Raw genomic sequence first — 16,642 nt, 5'->3', positions numbered from 1 at the left:
GTATGAGAAAATAATTAGCTAAAGACTCATCTGCTCAAGGGGAGTTCACACATTTTTGGACTTCAATTTTTGGATACACTTTTTGAATTTTCTCATGAGTGTTGCCATCAATGCCAAAGGGGGATATTGTTGGCAAATGCACACTCCAATGAGACATTGAAGGTGATTGAAGGTTTTTTCATTGATGGCAACATTACAATCCTATGACATCGGCAAGGCAATTCACCGGCACTAGCAAGATCAGACTCTACACCAGCACTCAGACCACCAACACCAGCAGTGAAAGAAAGCATACTGACACAGAAGCCGATAGGAATTTTGTTGTTAATATATTTTGTTTATTATTATAAAAACATTGTAAGTCGACTTGGCAAGTTGTAAAATGACTCTTATATAAGAGAGTTCATTGTAGAACATTGTAGGGATATGGATGTAATTATGGATGAATGTAATTAGGTGAAATAAGGAAAACCTATTATGCGAATTATAGGTTAAGGGTTTATGTAAGAAGCAGAGCTATACACCGGTACTAGATTTGACATAGTACATGCTATTTTGAAGCAGTACAAGAAATTGGATTTATATAATCCATTTTGTAAGTCAGTCAGACTTCCATTTTGAGTAGTGAGCTCCAGGCACTTGGCCTTCCTGCATGTGCAGGCCCCTCTTGTAACAGTAATATTCTCTTATTAGCCAATAAGTGAATATTGTGGGTCACAAATCCCACTGAGGTTTTTCCCACTCTAGGTTTCCTCATTAAACTATTGTGTTATGGTGTGTTTTTCATGTGGTTGTTTCTATCTCTATTTATTGGATTACTTTCTATATACTGGTACACAGTTCCTCCTAGGTGCATATTGCATGGGTCATCAAACAACCATAAAGATAGGTATTGATTTGTGTGTCGCCTCATCAACATGATGATCAAATTAGGGCACTGCAAGCCTCGTGTAGCAGTTGTAGGGATAGGTTGGACAATAGCAGAGAAAAATCACTCAACTACAGACTGAGTGAGATACTTCCATAGAGTGGTAGGGACATGTGAAGGCATTGGCTGGCAGTTTAGATAGAGCAGCATCAGGAGCCTCGCTCAGAGATACCATGAGAGAGATCTAGTACTTGGCCAAAGAGACCAAGTATTAAAGGAGGTTATATGAGGATATGATCCCTTGAGAGAAGAGAGCATTGTGATATGCATTGGTTTCTACCTCTAGATCTGGATAAATTCACTCCCGAACTAAAATTAGGGGTGTGACGAGACCACTACGATTGGATCCACCTAGCAGAGATCTTGGGTCATGAGCATTCGGAGGTGGGGTATTGTTTATCTTGATGTTTGTATAGACATTGACATGTGTACCATTCTTTTTGATGTATCTCCTATGCAGACTTGATATCATTTGTATTCTTGACATGATTTTGGAGATTTATATGAGATGTTGCAGCGATTTTTCCTTCGATCCACATGTGGTACTTGTATATGATTATGTCATTTTTTTATGATGATGCATATGTATGGATGTTATGATTTCTATCTTATAATGATTTTTATTTATGAATACATATGATGATTTTTATGATATTTTTAAGATGAACTATATGATCTTCCTGTGATATGCATTTATTATGATGGTGTTAATGCACATGCTTATATGGGATAATGATATTTTTTGCAAATGATTTGATGTATGGTGATGCTGATGTTTATATATAGATGAAAGCATTTTACTTTATACTCTAAAGGCCTATATGCATGTTGATATGATTTGATTCTTATGGTGTCTACATAGTGTGTGTTTTCTATGGGATAAGTGATTTAATGATGATGGGATCTATATGTTTTGAAGGTGATATATGTTGAATATGCCTATATGATGAGTTGTTGATTCATGTTCATGTATGTTGTTGGATTATGCAAATAATGATGTTTAATGTATGTGAATATCTACAGTGTTCTATGATATCATATATTTATAATGTTATGGATGGATTCCTTATCTTTATGATTTGATGTGATGTATGAATGTATGATAATGTTAATGAAAATACCCCTAATTGTATAGGTAAATGATGCTTGTGTAGTAATGTGATGAAAATTTTAAATATAGGTAAATGGAAGTTGAATGATGTGAGAATGATATAAATGATGATGACAAATGTAATTATATTCAATCTATATGATAACTAAAGGTAACTGATATATAATGATTTAAAATGATATGAAACTAAAGGTAATGATGAAATGATATGCAATGAAGTGATATGAGATGATATGTATTTATACAAACTGATTTATGAAATGTTTTCATTCCATTGGCCAATTGTGTGTGCTCTTTTTATCATCATTTATCTTTAAAATGCTAGAAGTTTAGTACAAACATCAATAGTATAATAGAGCCATGATGACCTGAGTATAAATTACATGGATTTTGATATTGCAAAATGACACAAGTGTCGAGGTATAATTGAACCAAGACTACCTGAGTGTTGTTTGCATAAAAATAGGCAAGAGTGGATCATCAGTATATGAAAATCCGAAATGTCTTCAATGATATGTTTCCAATCATGTCTTGCAACCAACTGGCATACTACAAATGATCCACTCATAGATAGCAGACAAAAAAATATCAGACCCCTTCCTTGCTTCTCTAGTTCAAGACATCTTTGAGTTGATCCAAAGATCTAACAACCAAAAAACAAGATACAAACTGTCAAATCTCATGCTAAAGTAGTCAAACCATCAGTCATAATAGATCATCCATCATGTTTTATTCTACCAATCCTGAAGTTGAACCTGATGATTGGTTTGAAATATGTGTTCAATTTTTCAATGTTGAATTGCATTTGGATTTGAATGCTTCGATTTTCATCATTGAGTTTCATGATCTTTGTTTTGTGAGATGTCTTCGTTTGTGCGGTTTTTTTCTTGTTTAAACCCAAAAAGGTGAATTGCCCCTAGCAAGGTCAAAATTTTGTCCCCGTCCCTAGATAGAATTGTCGATATGGATATATACACTGAATACCAAGCCATGGTGAGATATTATATAGATAAACTATCATAGATAATGAAGGACAATGACTATGCTAAGTGTGTCTAAGATTATACTGCATTAAAGAGTTGTGCCAGCTGATGCCTTAGATGAAATGGATGCAAAAATTTATGACATATGTATCAGTCAATAGGAGAGTCGATCCATCACAAATTGCCCTTGTTGCTAGGTTTTCACTACTTTCTTTTATTGCACTTTTTTTTTATGTTTTTTTTTTTTCTCTTTTTTTGAATTATTTTTTCTGGGCATTGGATGACTCGTGTCTAGAATCTTTTGAGATGGTTGTTGTTGATAGGTTCATTAACAGATTTTGTGTGGTCATATATGGATATACTAGGGACAGATCTGGATCTAATCATGCACTACCCATCCATAGCTCTCAGTGCTAAGCTAGTAAAGCAAAAGCTAAGAAAGATGCATCCACATGTAGCACTTCTAGTCAAAGAAGAATTGAAAAAACTACTAGATGTGGGATTCTTGCAGCCGATCGACTATGCAAAATTGATTTCCAACATTGTACCTTTATCAAAACCAGACAAGGAAATGCGTGAACTTTAGAGATCTTATTAAGGCTTGCCCAAAGGATGACTTTCCTTTACGAAACATAGACACCATTGTAGACTTAAAAATATAACATGCTATTCTTTCACTCATGGATTTGTTTTCAAGCTACAATTAGATCAAGACAGAACTAGAGCATCAAGACAAAACAACTTTCTCATGCCTATGGGGTACATATTATTGGAATGTCATGCCTTTTGGATTAAAGATTGCGGGAGAGACTTATCAACATGTAATAACTACAATTTTTCATGGCATGAAGCACATATTAATGGAGCACTATGTAGATGACTTACTAGCCAAATCATTCACAAGGGAAGGACATTTAGAAATCCTGGATAAAATATTTTAGCGATTGGAAAAATTCAATGTGTGGCTAAATCTAAAGAAGTGTGTATTTGAAGTTACATCCAGAAAAATCCTAGAGTACATAGTGTTAGCAAAAGGCATTGAGGTAGATCTAACAAAAGTATAGGAAATCATGGAGATGCCACCTCCTAGAATCATCAGCCAATTAAGATCTCTACAAGGAAGGTTGCAGTCCATCAAAAGATTCATTGTGCAGCTAGTCGACAAGTGTCTACCTTTCACTCAGTTACTACATAAGAATGTTCCTTTCAGAAGGGAGGCAAAATGTGAAGAATCCTTTGATCAATTAAAGTAATGTTTGATGAATCCACCTATATTGGTGCCACCAATGATATAAAAACCACTTCTTTTATAGCAACTAAGGTATCCTTAGGAGCTTTACTAGCACAAGAAGATTCCACTGGTAAAGAAAGGGTTGTTTACTACATTAGAAAAACATTGAGTGGTTATGATCTTAACTACACATTCATTGAAAAGGCTTGTTTGGTTGTATTATTTTCATCTCAAAATTTGTGACAATATGTGTTAACCCACACAATCAAGATTATAGAAAATATAGATCCCTTAAAATATCTACTCGGTAAGGTGACTCTAACAGGTAGACTAGCAAAGTGGGTAATGATATTAAGTGAGTTTGATATTCAATATATGGACAAAAGAGCCATCAAAGGCTAAGAAATAGAAGATTAGTTAGTTGAACCACCATTGGAAAATTATCATCTGATGCATTTTGAATTCCTAATACTTTAATGGATCTTACACCCAATATGGGTCAAGTGCTAGAATCTTATTTGTAACTCTAAAGGGACACACAATCCCTAGGTCTTACAGGTCAATGTTTCCCTACATAATCAATATAGTTGAACATGAAGCACTAGTCATTGGCATCAAGGTGGCACTAGAATAGAAGATCATAGAGTTACTAGTCTATAGAGACTCTCCATTGGTCATTAATCAGATCAATGATGACCATCAAACGAAGGATGACAAGATAATGTCATACAAGAGAATGGTGGATGATTTTAAGAAATACTTTGTTGAGACCAAATTTGAACAACTTCCAAGACTAGACAACAAAGATGCAGATGCCATGGCGACCATCGCCTCTCTTTTATAAATACCAAAAAAGAAAAATTGTTGTGAGTTCCTAGTGGAACAATTGTTTTCCCTTGCCTATGACAATCCCAATTCCCAAGTTATATTCCACCTAGTTGGTTCTAAATCTCTGACCTATGGGAAAATCTATACACATCTAAAAAATAATACCCTTCCACATGATTTATCTGGGAACCAAAAATAAACTTTATCCATCAAGCAACCTATTACACTCTGACGGCTGATACACTTTTCTGACAAGGTCTTGGTGGTACTCTTCTTAGGTGTTTTGAATGTAACAAATCTGAAACAACCTTACAAGAAGTTCACAAAGGTATTTGTGGTACAAATTCAAGAGGTCCTACTCTAGCTAAGAAACTTATAAGAATGGGATACTATTGGCCAAACATGGAGAAAGAAGCCTGCTAATTTGCTAAGAAATGCCAGAAATGCCAGATCCATGGAAATCTTATACATGCACTAGTGCAGGAGTTGCAACCATTCACAACATCATGGCCATTCTATCAATGCAGACTCAACCTTGTGGGTAAGATCCATCCCTCCTCAAATGGACATAAATTTATAATCACAGTGACTGATTTTTTCACAAAAATGAATTGAATTTGTTCCATTAACCACCATCACTAGCAAACAAATATCCTCCTTCATTTTGAACTACAATATCTATTGGTATGGCATTCCTAGTTCTATTATCACTGACAATGATAGACCATTCAAGAACCAAGATGTGTGAGAACTTTGCAAAATATTTCATATCCAACATCATTTTTCCACATCTTATTATCCTCAAGGGAATGGCCAAGAGGAAGTTTCAAACAACACCATTCTAAAAATCCTAAAGAATTGTAAACAATGTTGGTCGTGATTGGCATGTCCACTTAAACCTTTCCTTGTGGGCATACCAAAGTATCATCTACACCCCTATTAGATCCACACCATATGAACTTATGTATGGATCAAAATATATTTTACCGATTGAGGTCGAGCTACCTTCACTTAGAGTATCATTGAAAGGACTCATACTAGATGAGGAATATTGGGTATCTAGATTGCAAGAGTTGGATTTTCTATATGAACATTGTCAGGATAATTTTGATCATATAAAAGAATATCAACAATAGATGTCCAGAAGCTACAACCACAAAGTAAGGCCAAGAATGTTCAAGGTTGGTGATTTGGTAATAAAAGAGAATCCTCAAACTTAGCAAGATTGGGAAAAGAAGGGAAAATTTGGACTAACCTAGCTAGGTATGTTCATCATCATATCAACATATGGTTCTAGGGTATATCAACTATCTACACTAAAAGGGGACCTATTTTATGATCTTATCAACAACATTCTTATCAAAAGATTCTACACATGAATCATCGAATGCATGAATAAAGCAAGAAAAATACAAAAATAGATAAAAATAAATTAAAAAGGTACAATAAAAGAAAGTAGTGAAAACCTAACAATAGGTGTTATTTGTGATAGATAAACTCCTCCATCTATTGGTGCATATTTCATACCATCCACTTTTCATTATCGTTATCTATATCCATAATAAAAAGACTTGTATACACCTCAAACATGGCAGTAATGTGTCACCATGGCTTGGTGATCACCATATGTATCCATAATAAAAGGATTGTTTCTAGATTGGGGGCAAAATCTTGAACTCAATGGGAGAAATCTACTTTTATATTAAAACAATAGAAAAGATGTAGTAATACAACACACTAAAATAAAGATCCCAAATAAAATCAATGTTGAACACAGAACACAATTTTTTGAAACTGATTATCAAACTCAACATCGAGATCGGTAAAGACAAAACCCAAATGGATGATCTATTATGAATCATGATTTAGTCACTTTGGAATGACAGTTCAACTTTTGTATCTTGATTTCATTATCATATCTCCTAAGTGACTCAAGGATGTCTTGAAACTAGAGAAGTGAAGAAGGAGCATGATATTTTTTTGTCTACTGTTTGGGACTAGATCATTACTGCTATGCAAATTTATCGCAGGACATGATCAGTAATGTATCATCAAGGATATTTCAGATTTCTATAGGAAAAAGATTAACTCTTTTTTTTTTTACACAAGCAACACTCAGGTCATCTTGGTTCAATCATACCTTGTTGCTTGTGGCATCTTGTAATATCAAAATCCATGTAAGTTGTACTCGGGTCATCATGGTTTAACTATACCTTGATGTTTGTACTAAATTCCAATATTTATAAAATCTCAATAATGATAAAAAGGGCATAACAACTTAACTAAAAAAGTCACAACATTACATAATTAGGCTTGCATGGTTAAAGATAATGTTAACTATTGCAAAAGCATTCTAGGCATAGCTTGCACAAGGGTGACAAATTTGACAAATGATTTTATCTCTCTTATTAAACGATTGAGTGCACTTGACATAACCAAAAAGAATCATCATTCACATTATTACATTTAGAAGAATTCATTATCATTCCATATAATTACATTTTTAAATAGGTACATTCATTCATGCCATCAAAAATCTAGTAGCTTTCATATTTACATTCATCCATATGATCTCATTTAGTGGCATTTGATACCTCAATGATGAATGGATAGTACCAAACCAGTACTAAGAGGGGGGGGTGAATCAGTATAGGCAAAAATCACATTCCTAAAACTGGTTTGTCAGCAAACACTGTGCATTGGCAAACAAAAAATAACACCGATCTTAAATAGACTAAACCCAGCTAAACCCAGAATAACTGAGACATGCATAAACTGGTTGACACTTATCTTTTCATACACTCTAATACTTCATTTCCATTTCACACTAGTTCATGAATAGGTAATCTATCACCAAAAGCATAATAATAGCTAGTTCAACATGTTTTACCATCAGACATAAAGATAATGAATCATCACATGAAAAACACCACACGTGACACACAAATTTTTCACGTGGAAACCCAACTGGGAAAAACCACAGTGGGGATGAATACCCACAAGTTGTTTTGAACTCTTTAGAAGTCCACTCTATTAGGAGCCTTGTCTGGTTAAAGACTAATACAATAGGTTCTGTTAGGAACCGATCCTATTAGGGATCACCCGGTCAAGGGATGGCTAGAATACTTGGTTAAGGATTAAACCCTTTTAAAGGTTACCTTGTTAGAGGATTTCAAGAACTAAATGGTTTTGAGTCACCCTATTAAAGGATTTACAGCAAGCCGGTTAAAGCTACCCTATTAAGGGATTTCTCAACTATTGAGGTGGTTAGAAATCAACAGGTATTACAATGATCTGGTAACAGCACACAATGCCAATGTAGATCTGCTTTAGCTCCTCTTCACCTTCTACACTTACACTCTGCAGGTATCACTTTTCTCCTCTGGTCTGGCAAGAATCACGTATCACTTCTCTTGGATACACACACACAAATTTTGCCAACAAACTCAGAAAGAAACACAACATCGACCTTATAGGAAAACAGATAGGTCAGCAGCATAAACTATAAACCCTAAACCTGTTAGGTTAAGGAATTCAAATGGTTCAATCCTGACCGTTGAGCACATTGCATCAAATACAACAGTCTTGATCCATTCTCAAGATATTCTCCATCATTTGTTTTCCACCGATTTCGTGGTGGCTAATAACCCATCATGCGTTATCACCATTTACATACTCCGCACATTCCCGAGGTAGATGGGAACAATCTCCTTCATGCAAGATCCTTCATGTGCACAAGGCTGACATGGCAACATGGTTTGTTCTTCATTCCAATGCTAACTCATCACACAAAGTCACTAGTTGAGTTACACAGACTTGAAACTCATCAACTAGAAACCCTAAGACTACCAACCAAAAACCCTGAGACTGCCAACCGGTAGTCATACAAAGCTTCCATGTACCAATTCTCATATCAACATGTCGGTTCACCTTGAATAGACACACTTCTTCATTTTGGCACACATACCGGTTCACAATAATATACTGGTTATCACACATATCAATTCTTGGTAACATGTCGGTTCTCTTAACTACAACATATTGACATCAATGACAACATACAATGTTATAATGTCCTCATACACATAATGCCAACAATCTCCCCCTTTGGCATTAATGGTAATATACAATGATATCTCGTCATTTCACATCTTCTCCTCTAAATTCTATAGATATCTTCTCTGCTTCACTTCGTCTCCCCCTTTGACAACAATGCCAAAGTGGAGGCACAAGCTTTTCCTGTTCCATTATGCTGCTCCCCTGAGGAGTAGCATATGTCATCACATCAATCCTGAAGAGTATTTTGACTATGCAACACTTGATTGATGTGGAGTATATATCTTTAGTTTACCTCCTAAAGGGGCAGGACCCCTAACTCACCTCTTAAGTACATAAATGTAGCCTTTGGGAGAGGCTTGGTGAATATATATGCTAACTGCTCCTTACTGGAAAAATGTTCCAGTGCAATCTATTTGTTCTGAACCTTTTCCCTCAAGAAATGATACTTGAGCTCAAAGTGCTTGGTTGTTGAATGTAAAACCAGATTCTTGGAGATGTTAATTGCACTAGTATTGTCACAAAATATACTTACTGGTTCAGATATAGGAACTTTGAAGCCATTTAATACATGCTTCATCTAAATTGTCTAAGTGCAGTTCATGAAAGCTGCAACATAATCTGCTTCCATTGTAGACTGAGAGATACAACTCTGCTTTTTACTCATCCATGAGACCAATCTACCACTGAGAAAGAATGCACCACTGGTTGTGCTCTTCTAGTCATCTACATTACCAGCCCAATCAACATCTATGAACACTCTCAGGTTAAAATCATTATTGTATGAATACCATAACTCATAGTCAATAGTTCCCTTCAAATACCTAAGAATCCGCTTGACTACAACCAAGTGGGATTCTCTTGGAATTTTCTAGAACCTTGCAATAATGCCAACTGCATGTGCAATATCCGGTCTGCTATGCACTACACAATGCAACTTACCAATCATTGATCGGTATTCCTTCTCATCAACCAATGCTGAGTCATCCTCTTTGGATAGTTTACAACCAGTCACCATCTGTGTACCAACCAGTTTTCTATCTTCCATGCCAAAGGTCTTCAACGCCTCTTTAACATACTTGGACTGAGTGATGAAGATTCCATCTTTCATTTGTTGGATCTATAGTCCAATGAAGAACTTAATCTCCCTTATGAGTGACATCTCAAACTCTTTCTTCATCTCATCAGCAAACTCATGACTCATCTTGTCATCTCCACCAAAGATAATGTCATCAACAAATACTTCACAGATCAGGATCTGATCTCCTTTAAACTTCAAGTAGATATCACTATCTTCACTTGTTCTCTCAAATCCAATCTTCACAAGATGGGAATGCAGACATTCATACCATGCTCTAGGTGCCTGCTTTAGACCATATAAGGCTGTATGTAGCCTACACACCATGTCATTGTCTTCAAATAGGGAAAACCCATCTGGTTGCTCTATATACACTTCCTCTTCAAGTACACCATTTAGTAACGCAGATTTTACATCCATTTGATATACTTTGATTCCTTTAAAAGCTGCATATGCAAGATGCATACAAACTCCTTCCAATCTGGCTACAGGAGCAAAGGTTTCTCCATAGTCTTCTCCTTCTTCTTGGGCATATCCTTTGCACACCAATTTGGCTTTGTTTCTAATCACTGTTCCATCTTCATTAACCTTATTTCTGAAAACCCATTTGGTACCAATGACATTTTTATGCTCCGGTCTGAGTACCAAAGACCATGTACCATTTTTCTCTATCGGGTCAAGTTCCTCTTCCATTGCCTTGATCTAGTCTTTATCTTTATGCACCTCTTTGAATGATTTAGGCTCAAATTCAAAGATCATACATGAGTTTTCTCTGACCTTTCTTCTTGTAAGGATTCCTGCATCCTTATCTCCTATGATCCACTTAGGATCATGATTTAGCTTGACATACTGAGGAATGGTCTTGATAGATTCCTCTTGCTTTTCTTCTTCATCCTCATCTCCATCAGTATCAGCATCTACATCTACCGGTGTAGGAACACTATTACTGGTACTTGGCTGACTAGCAACCGGTTCCCAGAAAGTTACTACTGGTTCATCTCTTACTTGCTTACTGCCAGTTTCCTCAAGTTTTCTAGATTTTTCGTCAACTTTAACATTGATGCTTTCCAAAATTCTTTGAGTCCTATTATTGAAACATTTGAGAGATTTTCTCGTGGTGGAATATCCTAGGAATATTCCTTCCTCACATTTTCCATCAAACTTGCTCTGATGTTCAGTCCTCTTGATATAGAATTTGCTACCAAACATTCTAAAGTACCTTACCACAAGTATCTTACCCATCCAATACTCATAAGCAGTCTTATCTTTTCCTTTCTTAATAAGTACTTGGTTCATTGTGTATACTACAGTGCTCACGGCTTCTCTCCAAAAGGTGTGAGCTACCTTTCCTTGGAACAACATTGTTCTTGCTGCTTCAACCATAGTCTAGTTATTCCTCTCTACTAGGCCATTCTGCTATAAAGTCCAGGGGGAAAACAGCTGCCTCTTGATACCATGTTCCTCACAGTACTTGTTGAATTCATTGGAAGTGAATTCCCCTCCTTGATTAGTTCTAAGGCACTTGATCCTTTTACCACTTTCCTTCTCCACTAATTCTCTGAAAGATTTGAACTTTCCAAAAGCTTCATACTTATATTTTGAGAATGTGACCCACATCATTCTTGAGCAATCATTAGTTAGAATCATGAAATACCTATCTCCCTTCACACTCTTAGTTTTCATAGGGCCACATAAATCAGTATGCACAAGATTAAGTAAATTATCTGCAGAGAAAGATTTACCTTTAAAAGTTGAGGAAGACATTTTCCCCTGTTGACACTCTCTGCACAAGGTATTGTCTAGTTTGCTCAACACAGGAAAGCCTCTAACTACCTTGATCTAACTAACCTTCACAATGTTATCAAAGTTTACATGGTAGAGTCTCCTATGCCATATCCAATTGTCATCAAACTTGGCCATGAGACATGTACTGATATTTGCATTCAACTGAAATATGTTAACTTTGGTCTACATGTCAGTGGCCACCATTTCACCATTCTTTCCTTTGATTCTGCACACTCCTTTCTTGAATTCAAGAGTGAGACCACTATCATTCAGCTGGGCAACACTCAGAAGGTTGTGTCTGAGACCATCAACCCAATACACATTGTCAACACTACTCTTTCCATTTAGAGAGATGGACCCTATGCCTTTGACCAAACATGGTGCATCATTACCAAAGCAAACCACACCACCATCATACTCTTCCAAGTATAGAAACTTTCTCCAGTCACTAGTCATATGGTGAGAACAACCACTATCAATAATCCACTCATTGGAATTATCAAAGTGGGAGACAAGAGCCTTCTTGTCTAACACTTCTTCCTTGACAGCAACAAAGACAATATCTTCATTTTCTTCATCTTCATATTCTTCATTTGTGACACCTTCATCAACTGCCACAAAATAGTTTCTCTGGTTTCCTCCTTTGAATTTCTTGAACCTTTCCAGTTTGTCCTTGATGTTACCATTAGGACAGTTTATAGCAACATGTCCTATCTAGTTGCAAGAAAAGCATTTCAAAGGGAGCTTACCTCTATATTTACCTATTCCTTTTGGAAGTTTCCTGGCAAGAAGAGCTTCAAATTTCATCAGGATATCCTCATCAGCCATTTCTCTGCTCTATCTTGGTTCACCACTGGTGCATGCTTCCTTTCCTTTTTTTGATGATACAGCAGAGGCTTTAAAAGATGATTCATTCTTTTAAACACTGCCATCAAAACTATTTAGCTCATAGGTTGTCAACCTTACTCTTACTCTTAATATCTCTTACTCTTAATAGGCTTTAAAAGCTGATTGATGAGTCTAGGGATACCTTACTCTTGTCTATTGATCTCAACTCCTGAATCGTAGCAACCCTTATTGCATAGACTGGTAATAAGGATCTTAGGACTTTGCTCACCACAATGGATTCTTCTATTTTACCACCTGCACACTTGATATCTCCAACAATGGTTTTGATTCTTATTCCATACTGTTGAATGGTCTTACCTTCAACCATCCACATGTCTTCAAACTTCCCTCTAAGGATTTCTTCCTTAGCTTGTTTTACATGCTCATCACTACCATAGATATTTTCAAGAGTATCCCATACCTCTTTGGGATTTACCTTATCTTGGACATCAATAAACTCAATGTCAGATAAACTACTAATTAGGGCTTCCATGACTTGCCCATTCTCCTACATCTCTCTCTTTTGGTCATCGGTGAGAGTATTAGTAGGAGCAACATAGGCATTCTCAACATAACTCCAGTGTTGAGCATTCATGCTTCTGATGTATATCTTCATTCTATCTTTCCATATACTGAAATTTTCTCTGTTGAACTTTGGACCTTCCCTCTTCATCATTAGATTGGGATCTTTACCTCAAGCAGTTAAGCTTATAACACAAAGGATCTAGAGGATGCTTTGATACCAATTGATAACTCAATGATGAACGGATAGAACCAAACTAGTACTGAGGGGGGGGGGGGTGAACCAGTATAGGCAAAAATCACATTCCTAAAACCAGTTTGTCAACAGACACTGTGCTTTGGAAAACAAACAATAACACCGGTCTTAAACAGAGTACAACTGGCTAAACCCAGAATAACTGAGACATGCATAAACTGGTTGACACTTATCTTTTCATACACTCTAATACTTCATTTCCCTTTCACACTAGTGCATGAACAAGTAATCTATCACCAAAAGCATAATAACAGCTAGTTCAACATGTTTTACCATCAGACATAAAGACAATGAATCATCACATGAAAAACACCACACATGACACACTAATTTTTCACGTGGAAACCCAACTGGGAAAAACCACGATGGGGATGAATACCCACAAGTTGTTTTGAACTCTTTAGAAGTCCACTCTATTAGGAGCCTTGTCCAGTTAAAGACTGATACAATGGGTTCTGTTAGGAACCGATCCTATTAGGGATCACCCAGTTAAGGGATGGCTAGAATACCTGGTTAAGGGTTAAACCCTATTAAAGGTTACCTTGTTAGAGGATTTCAAGAACTCAATGGTTTTGAGTCACCTTGTTAAAGGATTTACAGCAAGTCGGTTAAAGCTACCCTGTTAAGGGATTTCTCAACTGTTGAGGTGGTTAGAGATCAACAGGTATTATAATGATCTGGTAATAGCACACAATGCCAATGCAGATCCACTTTAGCTCCTTTTCACCTTTTGTACTTACACTCTGTAGGTATCACTTCTCTCCTCTAGTCTGGCAAGAATCACATATCACTTCTCTTGGATAAACACAAACAACTTTAGCCAACAAACTCAGAAAGAAACACAACATCAACCTTATAGGAAAACAGATAGGTCAGTAGCATAAACCCTAAACCCTAAACCTATTAGGTTAAGGAATTCAAATGGTTCAATCCTAACCATTGAGCACATTGCATTAAATGCAACAGTCTTTATCCATTCTCAAGACATTCTCCATCATTCATTTTCCATCGATTTCATGGTGGCTGATAACCCATCATGCGTTATCACCGTTTATAGACTTCACACATTCCCAAGGTAGATGGGAACAATCTCTTTCATGTAAGATCCTTCACGCACACAAGGCTGACATGGCAACATAGTCTACTCTTTGTTGCAATGCTAACTCATCACACAAATTCATTGGTTGAGTTACATAGACTTGAAACTCAGCAACCGGAAACCCTGAGATTGCCAACCGAAAACCCAAAGACTGCCAATCGGTAGTCATACAAAGCTTCCATGTACTGGTTCTCATATCAACATGCCATATCACCTTAAATAGACACACTTCTTCATTTTGGCACACAGACCGGTTCACAATGTTATACCAGTTATCACATATACCAGCTCTTGGTAACATGCTGGTTCTCTTAACTGTAGCATATTGGCATCAATGACAACATACAATGTTATAATGTCCTCATACACATAATGCCAACAACAATGGCATTCATTCATATAATTTAAGTATATTTTTCACATTATCATTGCATTCATAAACTAACAACAGTGCAACATCATATTCCATTACATGAGTACATAATCTCATTGCGTCATTACATGTATTGTGTCATCTCATAAGCATAATAACATGGTACCATAAACAATTATCATATGTATGCATTTCATCATTACATCCATCATATACATAAGCATCACATACACATATAAGGTATCTCAAAATAAATATCTCATCCTTCATCATAACAATAAATCAAGTAGACATTTAAAGCATATAGAGCACAAATCAAATGCATCGATTCATCATATAAGAAAAAACGTAAGAACATCACATCATGAATCATATAGGCAGCATATAGATCCAAAATCATCGTTGCATCTCATATAATCTAAAAAATAATCAATGTCAAGTATACAATGATATCGCATAAATATAAGAGATACATCATAAAATGGTTGAAATCATAGTCCTCGACTAAATCAATGTATACATAAAAAATTGGGGCACATAGGTCTATGTAGTGCAATCCCAAGACGCTGTAGGCATCATTTCACCTATACCTATTGTAGCACAACCATATGATCTTGCATTTGGGTCTCCACTTGGATGATCTCTATGAAGAAGTCTTGTCACACCTCTACTCTCATCCTGTGATTGACTCCATCCTGACCTAGCAGCAAAAACCTCTGCATAACTTGATATGTGCTAATCAATAGGGACACTAGCAAAATACAACTATCTATAATACTTGTGGAATATTGGAGATATTTTTGGACATTGTTGCTTATAGGATATGTTCTTGTCATTGATGTCAACATATTCTTGTGAATTGCTTTGGCGTGTGCAGATTGGGAAGATCTTATGATTCAATTTGCAGTTTTGTTTTGTTGGTCAATGCTTTGCAGAGTTCAGTATTTACTCTAGTATATTCTTGTGTGATCAGATCTAGTGCTAAGATTTTAGGATGATGTTTTGGATGGTCTTGTGTATCTTCATTTTAGGTGGGTCATGATTTGGTGCTTCGCAAGTTATCTTTCTTCGTGACAATTGTTGTTGTTTGAATGTTCTTGAGTTTCAAACGTTGATAGATGAAGATTTGATAAGTTATGTTGGTGTGACTATTTCTAATGATTCTAACATTCTTACTGGGTTTCCTAATCATTTCCTATTTGTTTTGATGATCCAGATTGATTGTTGTGTGAGTTTTTGGTGATTTTGTTGAACTAATGATGATTTTCGTGTTATGTGGTATTTCTGGTGGTGTAGCATGTTGTAATTGTTCTTGGCGTGATTTTTCGGTGGAGTTGAACATTTAGAAATTTGAATTAGGTCAATTCTATGTCATGTAAATCATTATATTGGTCTGGTGGTTGATCTTTGTATCATGTGATATAATTTTGTAATTGTGAGTTGAGGGTTTAACCGACCTTGTTATCAAGGTTGATGAATTGTATACATAGGTGGTGTTGTTATG

Source organism: Cryptomeria japonica, chromosome 11, assembly GCF_030272615.1.
Source record: "Cryptomeria japonica chromosome 11, Sugi_1.0, whole genome shotgun sequence".
NCBI lineage: Eukaryota > Viridiplantae > Streptophyta > Pinopsida > Cupressales > Cupressaceae > Cryptomeria > Cryptomeria japonica.
The sequence above is the reverse complement of the archived record's forward strand: the minus strand, read 5'-3'. Positions refer to the sequence as shown.